General features: G+C 41.6%; 1 protein-coding gene and 1 pseudogene across 1 annotated transcript in view; one reads left to right on the top strand and one right to left on the bottom strand.

Moving 5' to 3' along the window:
* LOC105479795 (ASXL transcriptional regulator 2) overlaps positions 1–12,034 on the top strand; it is a 155,817-nt gene that overhangs the window by 26,814 nt on the left and 116,969 nt on the right. The gene's annotated exons all lie outside the window — the stretch shown is intronic.
* On the bottom strand, positions 2,184–2,284 carry LOC112426362 (U6 spliceosomal RNA; annotated as a pseudogene).

Below are 12,034 nucleotides of genomic sequence, written 5' to 3'. Positions count from 1 at the left end.
AGTATTTGAAAAAATTAGACATGTGATGAAGAAATTTCTATCATTACTACTATTTGGCATTATTCTAGAACTTGTAGCCTATGTAGTATTAAAAATGAGGTATAGGACACTATCCCAGCTGCCACCTAGACTTGTCTCCATCGAGGACCCCTTTAACCAGATTGACTGGCCACTTGGACCTCGTTCCTCTCAGGGGTGGACATCCAGATTGTGGGGGATGACCTGACAGTCACCAACCCCAAGAGGATTGCCCAGTCCTTTGAGAAGAAGGCCTGCAGCTGTCTGCTGCTGAAGGTCAACTAGATTGGCTCGGTGACCGAATCGATCCAGGTGTGCAAACTGGCTCACTCTAACGGCTGAGGGGTGATGGTGAGCCACTGCTCTGGGGAGACTGAGGACATTTTCATTGCTGACCTTGTGGTGGGGCTCTGCACAGGACAGATCAAGACTGGCGCCCCCTACCCCTTGGCGCGCCTGGCCAAATACAACCAATTCATTGAGGATCGAGGAGGCTCTTGGGGACAAGGCTGTTTTTGCTGGATACAAGTTCCATAACCCAAAGGCCAAGTGAGAAGCTGGAGGCTCCAGGACTCCACTGGACAGACCCAGGTCTGGAAGTCCTGCTTCCTGAAATAAACACTGGTGTCAACCCAAAAAAAAAACAAACCAAAAAACAAAAAGAGGTATAGGCCAGGTGCGCAGTGGCTCACACCTGTAATCCCAGCACTTTGGGAGGCTGAGGTGGGCAGATCACCTGAGGTTAGGAGTTTGAGACTAACCTGGCCACTATGGTGAAACCCCATCTGTAATAAAAATACAAAAATTAGATGGGCATGGTCCATCTCAAAAAACAAAAAACCTAAAATTAGATGTGGTGGCGTGTGCCTCTAATCCCAGCTACTCGGGAGGCTGAGGTGGGAGAATTGCTTGAATCTGGGCGATGGAGGCTGCAGTGAGCTGAGATCACGCCACTGCACTCCAGCCTGGCCGATAGAGCAAGACTCTGTCTCTCAATAAATAAATACGTGCATTATCAAGATTGTGTTTCTGTCTGTCTCCCTTTTTTTTTTTTTTGAGGCGGAGTCTCGCTCTGTCGCCCAGGCTGGAGTGCAGTGGCGCGATCTCAGCTCACTGCCGCCACCTGGGTTCACGCCATTCTCCTGCCTCAGCCTCCCGAGTAGCTGGGACTACAGGCGCCTGCCACCACACATGGCTAATTTTTTTGTATTTTTAGTAGAGATGGGGTTTCACCATGTTAGCCAGGATGGTCTCGATCTCGACCTTGTGATCCGCCCGCCTCAGCCTCCCAAAGTACTGGGATTACAGGTGTGAGCCACTGCGCCCGGCCTATTTTTTTTTTTTTTTTTTTTGACACAGAGTCTTGCTCCGTCGCCCAGTCTGGAATGCAGTGGCGCTATCTCGGCTCACTGCAACCTCTTCCTCCCAGGTTCACACCATTCTCCTGCCTCAGCCTTGCAAGTAGCTGGGACTGCAGGTGCCCGCCCACCATGCCCAGCTAATTTTTTGTATTTTTAGTAGAGACGGGGTGTCACCGTGTTAGCCAGGATGGTCTCGATCTCCTGACCTCGGGATCTGCCCACCTCGGGCTACCAAAATGTTGGGTTTACAGGCGTGAGCCACTGCACCCGGCTGTGTTTCTGTCTCTTTGTGTTTGGGGTGTTAATTTGATCCTCAAACTCTGTGGAGCAAGAAAGCTGTTAGCTTTAGCCTCACATCATGCAGATTTAACTCCAGTGGTTGCTGGAGTTAACAAAGTTTTAATTTTTCTCTTATTCTGCCCTTTACCCTTGGCTTGAGACTTCTTCCCATTAGTAAACCATTCACTGTGGTCAAGAGGATGGGAAGTGCTAATTGGGTTTCATGTGTTACTGCTAGTGTTGGTTTCCACTGTGTGGATTTAGAGTGGAGTAGGGGATGGATCTCCAAAAGAAAATCAGGGCCTTCTTAGCAGAAGAATGTTGAATGGTAGGTAAACTCCTAGAAACAAATCTACCTTAAGCTTTGTGGAGTTCATGGACCCACAGCAACTAACAGTAAAAATTATGCCTTTCTCTTATAACAGTCTTTATAGCTGTCATTCTGGACCCTTAAAAAAGATTATGCATTGATAATGGGTTTGGGGAGAAAATGGCATTTTATTTTTTAAATTTTTATTATATTTTAAAAATACAAAATGCTTCATGAATTTGCATGTCATCCTTGTGCAGGGGCCATGCTGATCTTCTCTGCATGTTCTTAGTATGTGTGCTGCAGAAGGGAGCACAAAAATGGCATTTTAACAGAGGATAGCTTCATTACCAATGAAGCTATATGTGAGACTTATTTTTGAGGGACCTTGGAATTGGACTAACTTAATCTTGTGGAGCTAATATATTGAGGATAGTAGAGTATAAGTTTGAGTAGTCATAGTATAGCTGTATTTTGGATGACTTGTTAGGAAATGCAGCTGTATGCTGACTAGTTGATGGGTGCAGCACACCAGCATGGCACAAGTATACATATGTAATGAACCTGCACGTTATGCACATGTACCCTAGAACTTAAAGTATAATAATAATAAAAAATAAAAAAAAAGTTAAAAAAAAAAAAGGAAATGCAGCTGTAGTAGGTGCTTAGATATTTGTTCAAATCAACAATAGTAAAAAGATCAATTATTTTAAGAGTATCAGAAAGACATCTACAAATAATAAATTGTTTCCTTTTCCATAATTATACCTTTCTTTTACTTCTTCTCTTACGTAGATATCATAATCGTGATTTTTTTCTTGTTCCAAGACTTTCTGGGGGTAGAGATGAAAAATGATTGTAAGGATTTTTTTTTTTTTGCTAACTTATGGTTTTCTTGCCTTTTGTTTGTTTGTTTTGTTTTTGGAGACAGAGTCTCACACTGTCACCCAGGCTGGGGTGCAGTGGCGCAATTTTAGCTCACCGCAACCTCCTTCTCCCAGTTTCAAGCGATTCTTGTGCCTCAGCCTCCCGAGTAGCTGGGACTACAAGCGCGTGCCACCACGCCTGGGTAATTTTTGTGCTTTTAGTAGAGACTGTGTTTCACCATGTTGGCCAGGCTGGTCTCTTAACTCCTGACCTCAGATGATCCACCCACCTCTCTCTCCCAGAGTACTGGGATTACAGCAGTGAGCCACTGCACCTGCCGGTTTTCTTGCATTTTAATCAGAAAGTAAGTTGGAGCACTTTGTTTTTTGAGGTTTTCTTTTTTTTTTTTTGAGACGAAGTTTCACTCTTGTTGCCCAGGCTAGAGTGGAATGGCGGGATCTTGGTTCACTGCAACCTCCGCCTCCTGGGTTCAAGCGATTCTCCTGCCTCAGCCTCCCAAGTAGCTGGGACTACAGGCGCCCACTGTCCCTTTGGAACTTGATGAAAGCTATGGATCTAGTCCCCAGAAAAAGATATAAACACTAAATACTATATCTGATTCCAAAGGGATTCATGGAATCCTGAAGCCTGTTTATACTGTGGGCCTGAATTATAAATTAACACTCTGATCTAATGTCATATTATTAATATTTGTATATTTATTCCTAATCCTGTCTGTTTTTAAAATTTAATCGAAATCTTATTGTGTATTCAATTTTACATTCATAAGCATTTCCTTATCTTTGGAAACTCAAAAGCATTTTTAATAACAATATATTTTCAATTTAGGAATAATTTATTGGATTTCGCTTACGTTTTGGGTATTGTCTAATTTGAGGAGCACAAAGATAAAGAGGCCTGTGCTCTCTCTTTGCTCATGTACTAAGGATCGATCTCTTTGGAAGGGGAGTTAAATTACTTGATTATCTTAGTATTGGGTGTTTATTTAGATTATTTATTTTTATAACTTTGTTACAAATAATACTGCAGTAACACTTTTGTGCCTAGGCCTCATGTATTTCTGTTACTTTGCTTTGACAGATTTGCTAGAAGAAGGGTTACTGGGTAAGAGGGTGTCACTCTTTGAAAGGCTGTAGAAGTTAATACCGATTTTTTTTTTTTTTTTGCGACAGGGTCTCACTCTGTCACCCAGGCTAGCGTGTAGTGACACGATCTCGGCTCACTGCAACCTCTGCCTCCTGGGACCAAGCAGTCCACCCACTCAGCCTCTTGAGTAGCTGGGACCACAGGTGTGTGCCACCATGCCCAGATAATTTTTATATTTTTATTTATTTATTTGAGACAGAGTCTTACTCTGTCGCCCAGGCTGGAGTGCAATGGCATGATCTCAGCTCACTGCAACCTCCACCTCCTGGGTTCAAGCGATTCTCCTGCCTCAGCTTCCCGAGTTGGGATTATAGGCGTACACCACCACGCCCGGCTAATTTTTGTGTTTTTAGTAGAGACGGGGTTTTGCCATGTTGGCCAGGCTAGTCTCAATCTCCTGACCTCAGGGAATCCGCCCACCTTGGCTTTCCAAAGTGCTGAGATTACAGTTGTGAGCTTAATTTTTATATTTTTAGTAGAGATAGGATTTCACCATGTTTCCCAGGCTGGTCTCTAACTCCTGGGCTCAAAGCAATCCACCCACCTCGGCCTCCCAAGTAGTGCTGGGATTACAAATGTGAGCCACCGCGCCTGGCCTGTTACCAAATTACTGTCTATAAAGGTGTATCATTTTACCCTCTCCACTGCTTTAGTGTGTATGTGCCTGTCTTATTCAACTCTTGAAGAATTTAATATTACCAGTTTAAAAATCTTTGCTATTTTGTTAAGTGATAGATAAACTTTGAGGTATCTGTCAAAAGGAGTAGGGAAGGTATGTCAGATACAGAGCAGCATGAACGAAGGTGGCATGCTGACAGTGTGTGAGAGGCGCTGTCTGCCAGAGCTGAGGAGGTTCTTGAGGGACGTGTGTGTTGCAGTACACTGAAAGGTTCTATTTGGATGTGTTAATGGCTTGTGCTCCACAGTAAGCCTGTTCTTGACACTAGCTCCTCAAGACAGACGCTGGCAGCGGTCTCTTAAAATGGCTTACTATAGAGAGTTAGTGGAATAGGTCATAGTCTCTGCTGCAGCAGCTGGTTCCGAGGCCATATTGATATTCATCATCTCCCTCTGCCACTGCCTAGTCTAGATTTCCCTCACTCATGGCCAGACTGCAGCTGATCAAGGTTGCTTGCCTGAGGCCATCATTCCTGAGGAGTCTAAGCCCCTATTTCTCTTTTCCTTATCGTGCCTTTGTCATATGCTGTACTTGCGTTTTATCATTAGATGTGGAAGCACCGAGGAGCACCTACTAGGTCTACAAATTGTTGTCACCTTCAGAGCCACTGAAATGGTTGGCTCTTGTTTTTGAGGAATTGTAACACAGGGTGCTGAGAGTTGGATTCTGCTGATGACAAGTTGGGCAACTCAGCAGCAACAGTGGCTCTTTTCATTAATTAGCTGATGAAACCTTAGACAGGTTATTTAATTTCTCTGCACCTCAGTTTTCACATCTGAAAAAAATGGGCTGATAGTATCTACCGCATAGGTTTATTGTAAAGGTTAAATAAGCTAACATATCTAAATCATTTAGAATAGTGCTTGGCAATTAAATGCTAGATAAGTATTAACTGTTAGTGTTATTAATTCTTCAGAGTTTGAAGAGAGTTTGATTGAGAGCTTTTTTTCTTGAACTAGGGAGTGTGTATAACCTCCAGACTTTTTGGATAATTAAAAGAATCCAAGCTGGGAAAGACTAAACCAAAGTGACTTGATAGAGCTGTTCAGAATTGAGGGACCCCTAGGTAAACTATGCCCATGAGCTTACAAAGTCAGCTTCTGTAATCTTCTCTGTATATCTGTAGGTGCCTCTCTGTATAGATCTCAGCTCACTGCAACCTCCGCCTCCTGGGTTCAAGTGATTCTCCTGCCTCAGCCTCCCGAGTAGCTGGGATTACAGGCATATGCCACCATGCCTGGCTAATTTTGTATTTTTAGTAGAGACGGGGTTTCTCCATGTTGGTCAGGCTGGTCTTGAACTCCCGACCTCAGGTGATCCACCCACCTCGGCCTCCCAAAGTGCTGGGATTACAGGCGTGAGCCACCGCGCCCGGCCTTCCCTCACCTTTTATGCTTTTTTTAAAAGAGGCATTTTTACTAGTGTCTAAAGCTAGTCTGGCCACCCATGTTCCTAATTCCATCAGCCAACGATTAAGTGTTTTAGATCTGTCATGTAATAGGCACTAGTAATACTAGATGAATGAGGCTGGGCATGGTGGCTCACACTTGTAGTCCTAGCTACTTGGGAGGTTGAGGCAGGAGGATTGCTTGAGCCCAGGAGTTTGAGGCTGCAGTGAGCTATGATCATGCACTCCAGGTATGGAACTGCAGGCCACCTTGGGCGACAGAGTGAGTCCCTGTCTCAAAAACAAAAAACTGGTGCACTGTGATAAGCAGTACTGGGGATGTATTAGGGTGCTGCTATAGGAGCATAGCTATTTTTGAAGCCATGGGAGGATGAAAATGTCCAAGAGAGTAAAACACTGAGGAGAAAAGAATCCTGAAGGAGACCAACATTAAAAGACTGTGGGCAACGAGGAAGTTACTAGTAGAGAGGTAGAGTAGAGTGAACCACGAGAGTCTAGTGTGACAGAAGCTGAACAGAAAAGTGCATCTCAGGACACAGGTAGTGATCAACAGATACTGCTAAACAGCCAGGTAAGGACCTTTTCCCTCTTTCCTCCGAAGGCTCTTTTAGATAACAGTTCTGTCTAAATACCATGTGTTCCTTGTTACTCTCATCAGTGTTGAGCTCCTGAACTCAGGTGTGAGTGAGTGTATCATGAGTTTGGTAACTGAGGGAAACCAGATCCTCTGAATTCATTTTGTTCTTGAGTGTCAAATCGGAACTAGTACCTCAAGCTCAGATAATGAGGGATTTGTCAAAAAATGTATCTGAAATTACTTGCCTCTCATGGTGGAAAGGGGGAATATGGGATATCTAGGGATGTTTGGGTCTCCCTTTATCCTGGTTCAGTGAAATTTCATTTGACGAAACAATTATTCCTCAATTCCACATTTTGTTTTCTTTATTGTCCTAGAAAGAGTTGTTTTAATTCCGTTACTACTCCCAGTCAGTGCTAAATCCCCTCACATCTGATTTCTTCCCTCCACATTAAGTGGAATCTGAATTTACAAAGCTAATTAAAGATCCCTTTGTTGCCAAATACAGGGGATAAATTTCTGTTGTTATCTCAGCTTCTAGGCAGCATTTGACATTGTTGACCAGCTAAACCTTAGAATACTTTTGTCTTTTCTGAAACACTAGTGTTTTCTGGTTTTCTTCTTATACCTCTGGTCACTTAGTTTATTTCCTAGTTGTTCTTCTCTGGCTCTTAAATGTTGATATATTGTTCTATAACATAAGCTCTTGTCTCTTCTCACTCTTTATTGTTGGCTGATTTGATTTACTGGTATGGCACAAGTTACCCTAATTAAAGCTTTTGGGCAGTAAATGAGCCTTCTAACACTGATAGAACTCTATATAAAGATCACTGTATTACTTATTTGGACATTTAAAATGTAACAGTCATATAGATTGTACAGAATTCAGACTCTGCACATCTGTATATCTGGAATGAACTCATAATGCAACAATAATTGAAATATTCCTGTTATTTAGGCTAGAATCAAACTTGAATCTTGGAGGTAACTCAATTATTCTTGAGTGTTCAGAAAATAAAATTTTTAAATAGTTTTTATTAACTGAATTGGGAATCTACAAGCTAAGAAGTGAATATATTAAGCACCCTTTAAAAATCTAGCTTTAAATCTATGTAGTGTTGATTTTAATTATTCTGAGTCATAAAGTAGTTTCTAAAAATTGTACTTTGAAGTTCCATGAGCAGCAGTGGAATGAGGTTTTGTTTGATAAACACTGCCCTCCTGTGGTTAATGTAAGCTAACAGTTTTGCAAAACTACTGTAGTCTTTTCCACTTGTGGTAAGATAATGTAATGGTTCATACAGCATGTTTGCTCAGTAATATATGTGGCCAAGACAGGGTTTTTTTTTCCCCTCATTCTCTCCCTCTTGGTTTTTTTCTAGTGTGTCTGCACATTTTTCTCATTTCTGTCTATGCACATTTTCTTTCTTTTTTTGGTGGGGGAGACAGAGTTTCACTCTGTCGCCGAGGTTGGAGTCCAGTGGCACTATCTCGGCTCATGGCAACCCCCGCCTCCCAGGGATTGGCTCTCAGGATTCTCATGCCTCAGATTCTTGTCCCTCAGCCTCCCGAGTAGCTGGGATAACAGGCATGTGCCACCACACCCAGCTAATTTTTGTATTTTTAGTAGAACCAGGGTTTGGTCATGTTGGCCAGGCTGGTCTCTTACTCCTGGCCTCAAGTGATCTGCCCACCTTGGCCTCCCACAGTGCTGGGATTACAGATTATAAGAGTTAAATGTAAATGAATACAGAAAAAGTATTAAGTTATCAAAGGGAGGGAAACTACATTTAAGTGTAAACATGCTTAAAGAAATAGAAAAGACCAGTCAGTTACAATACATGAAATTAATAAAAACTTTCATGGAAAATCAATAGTGATAAAAAGATGAAGAATAAACTGGAAGAAAGGGTTTGTAGTAAATGCGACAGTAAATGTTTCAGTATATTTAATGTAAATTAGAGAGCTCTCACAAATGGTATATAAGTGGACAATAGCCAATGAATAGCCAATTCACAAGTGAGGAAATACAGTAATTAAAGCACAAAAATATATTTAAATGCATAATGGTACTTTATAAAATGATACTCATAATAGTGGTATTTCAAACAAAAACCAACATCACCTTTGCAGCATGCCAGAAAACCAGCTAATTATTCTGAAAACAGTAAATACAAAAATAAGTTGCTTATCCTGCCTTTTTTTTTTTGGAGAAGGAGTTTTGCTCTTGTCGCCTAGTTTGGAGTGCGGTGGCGCAGTCTCGCTCACTGCAAATTTTGCCTCCCGGGTTCAAGCGATTCTCTTGCCTCAGCCTCCTGAGTAGCTGGGATTACAGGCGTGTGCCACCACACCCGGCTAATTTTTGTGTTTTTAGTAGAGACGGAGTTTCACCATGTTGGCCAGGCTGGTCTTGAACTCCTGACCTCAGGTGATCTACCCGCCTTGGCCTGCTGGGATTACAAGCGTGAGCCACTGCGTGCAGCCTTATCCTGCTTTTTCAATATGGATTGTACCTGGGGTAACCAAATAGATAGTGGAAAGCATTTCTTTTTAGAAGGGCTCTCGCTTATAAATGAAAAAGGAACGATGGACCATCAGCACTTTCCAACCCCTAAATAAAATGATGGAGATAGTGATCATCGGTGGCTGCTAAAACAATTAGATTGAAATGCTGATAGGAAGCTTTATAATAAGTGGATCAGGTAGACCACATCTATCCCACTGATACATCTTAGTATCTCAAAAAGGAGATCATAGATATTTTGTGTGTTCTGATGTGGCATGGTAGGAAGTATACCGTAAGCCTATGAAGTTTTCTTGCTAAAATAAAATCTGAATCTGAGCAAGCCTCTAGGTTTCGATTCTAATTTTCAGGAAATGCAAGGGACAGAGGACCATACGATTAGCACGATACAGGATATGTGTAACTACAGTACAGCTTACTAGTTTTTTTCTGTAAGTAAATTGGAAGAAAAAAGAATGAGAGAAATCCGTAGATTAAAAGATACTTCAAGACATGTGTTAGCCAAATCCAGTATATGTAAGTCTATAGATTTGAACAAATCAAGTATTTAAAAGCAGTGGTTTTTTCCTGTAAATTTGGGACATTGACTAAATAATTTTATATTAAGGAATTATAGTCATTTTCTGAGGTGTAAAATATTTTTTTAAGTCCTTGTTGTCAGAGATATATATCACAATAATAATGAATGAAATGTCAGTGGCTTGCTTCAGAATAACCCAGTTTGTGGACAGAGGGTGGCTGAAGGTATGGATGAAACAAGATAGGCCATGTGTTGATAATTGTTGAAAATGGGTGATGGGTATGTGGTGGTTCATTGTAATGTTCTCTCTAATTTGGTGAATGTTTTTAGATTTCCATAATAAAAAGTTTTAAAGGTGTGGTATTTAAATCTTTAATTGAAAAACATTTTTCTTTCTCCCCCAAACTATAGCTTTAAGCAGTCTGAGAAAATTTAGTATAATACTTTTCTATATTAAAACTAATTCTAGGCCAGTTATCGTAGCTCACACCTGTAATCCTAGCACCCTGGGAGGCCGAGGCAGGTGGAACATTGAGCCCAGGAATTTGAGACCAGCCTGGACAACATGGCTAAACCCCCTCTCTACAAAAAGTACAAAAACCCAGGAGTTCAAGACCAGCCTGGGCAACATGGCAAAACCCTGTCTGTACAAAAAAATACAAAAATTAGCCAGGTGTGGTGGCACATGCCTGTAGTCCTAGCTACTCTGGAGACTGAGGTGGGAGCATTGCTTGAGCCTGGGAGGCGGAGGTTGCAGTGAGCTGTGATTGCACCACTGCACTCCAGCCTGGGCAATACAGTGAGACCCTGTCTCAAAAAAGACAACAATAAAAAACTTTTTGTTTTTTTTCTGGAGATGGAGTCTCGCTCTTTCACCCAGGCTGGAGTACAGTGGCGCTGTCTCGGCTCACTGCAGCCTCTGCTTCCTGGGTTCAAGTGATTCTTGAATTCTTGAACCAGCCTCCTGAGTAACTGGGATTATAGGCGCCCACCACTACACCTGGCTAATTTTTTGCGTGTGTTTTTAGCAGAGAGAGGGTTTCTCCATGTTGGCCAGGCTGGTCTTGAACTTCTGGCCTCAGGTGATCTGCCCTCGGCCTCCCAAAGTGCTGGGATTACAGGTGTGAGCCACTGTACCTGGCCTTAAAAAAACTAATTCTAAATGCCTAGCATTTAAAGGAACCTGTGATAAATTTTTTTTTTAAAGAAAATAAATACTCCATATATATATTATATATAACATATGTTATATATAATATAAATTATTATATAATATAATTTATATATTTATATAACATGTATATTATATATGTTATTTTATATTATACATAATATATAATATGTTATATATTATATTTTATAATATATAAATTATATATTATATTTTTTATATATTATATAATATATATATATATATATTTTTTTTTTGAGATGGAGTTTCGCTCTTGTCATCCAGGCTGGAGCGCAATGGCGCGATCTTGGCTCACTGCAACCACCGCCTCCCGGTCCAGGCAATTTTCCTGCCTCAGCCTCCCTAGTAGCTGGGACTACAGTAGGCACCCGCCACCACGCCCAGTTAATTTTTGTATTTTTAGTAGAGATGGGGTTTCACCACGTTGGCCAGGCTGGTCTTGAACTCTTGACTTCAGGTGATCCACCTGCCTTGGCCTCCCGAAGTACTGGGATTACATGCCTGAGTCACCGTGTCTGGCCTCCTTCAGTAGTTTTAACCAACTGGTTTACTCTGTTTGATTAAAGTACAGAACATCTTGGAAATCAGTGAAATCCTTACTAAAAAGACACAGTTTTCGGTCTCCACTTCTATTTATTTATTTATTTGTTTATTTTTGAGATGGAATCTCACTCTGTCGCCCAGGCTGGAGTGTGGTGGCACAATCTCCGCTCACTGCAAGTTCCGCCTTCAGGGTTTATGCCGTTCCCCTGCCTCAGCCTCCTGAGTAGCTGGGACTACAGGCGCCCACCACCATGCCCGGCTAATTTTTCTGTATTTTTAGTAGAGATGGGGTTTCACCGTGTTAACCAGGATGGTCTTGATCTCCTGACCTTGTGATCTGCCCATCTCAGCCTCCCAAAGTGCTGGGATTACAGGTGTGAGCCACCGCACCCAACCGGTCTCCACTTCTAATAGCTTAATGTCTTATGTTTCAAACACATTAGAATATTAAAATAACTTAATTCCTTGTTCTGCAGAATATATTAGAAAATATTAATTTTTACCATTACCGTGAATAATACAAATATTTTCAGTTCTGAGTGTGGCTCATTCTGATAATGATTTAATAGTCACCTTTCAATTAAGATTT

The sequence above is a fragment of the Macaca nemestrina genome, chromosome 13, assembly GCF_043159975.1.
Source record: "Macaca nemestrina isolate mMacNem1 chromosome 13, mMacNem.hap1, whole genome shotgun sequence".
Classification (NCBI taxonomy): Eukaryota; Metazoa; Chordata; class Mammalia; order Primates; family Cercopithecidae; genus Macaca; species Macaca nemestrina.
The sequence above is the reverse complement of the archived record's forward strand: the minus strand, read 5'-3'. Positions and strand labels throughout refer to the sequence as shown.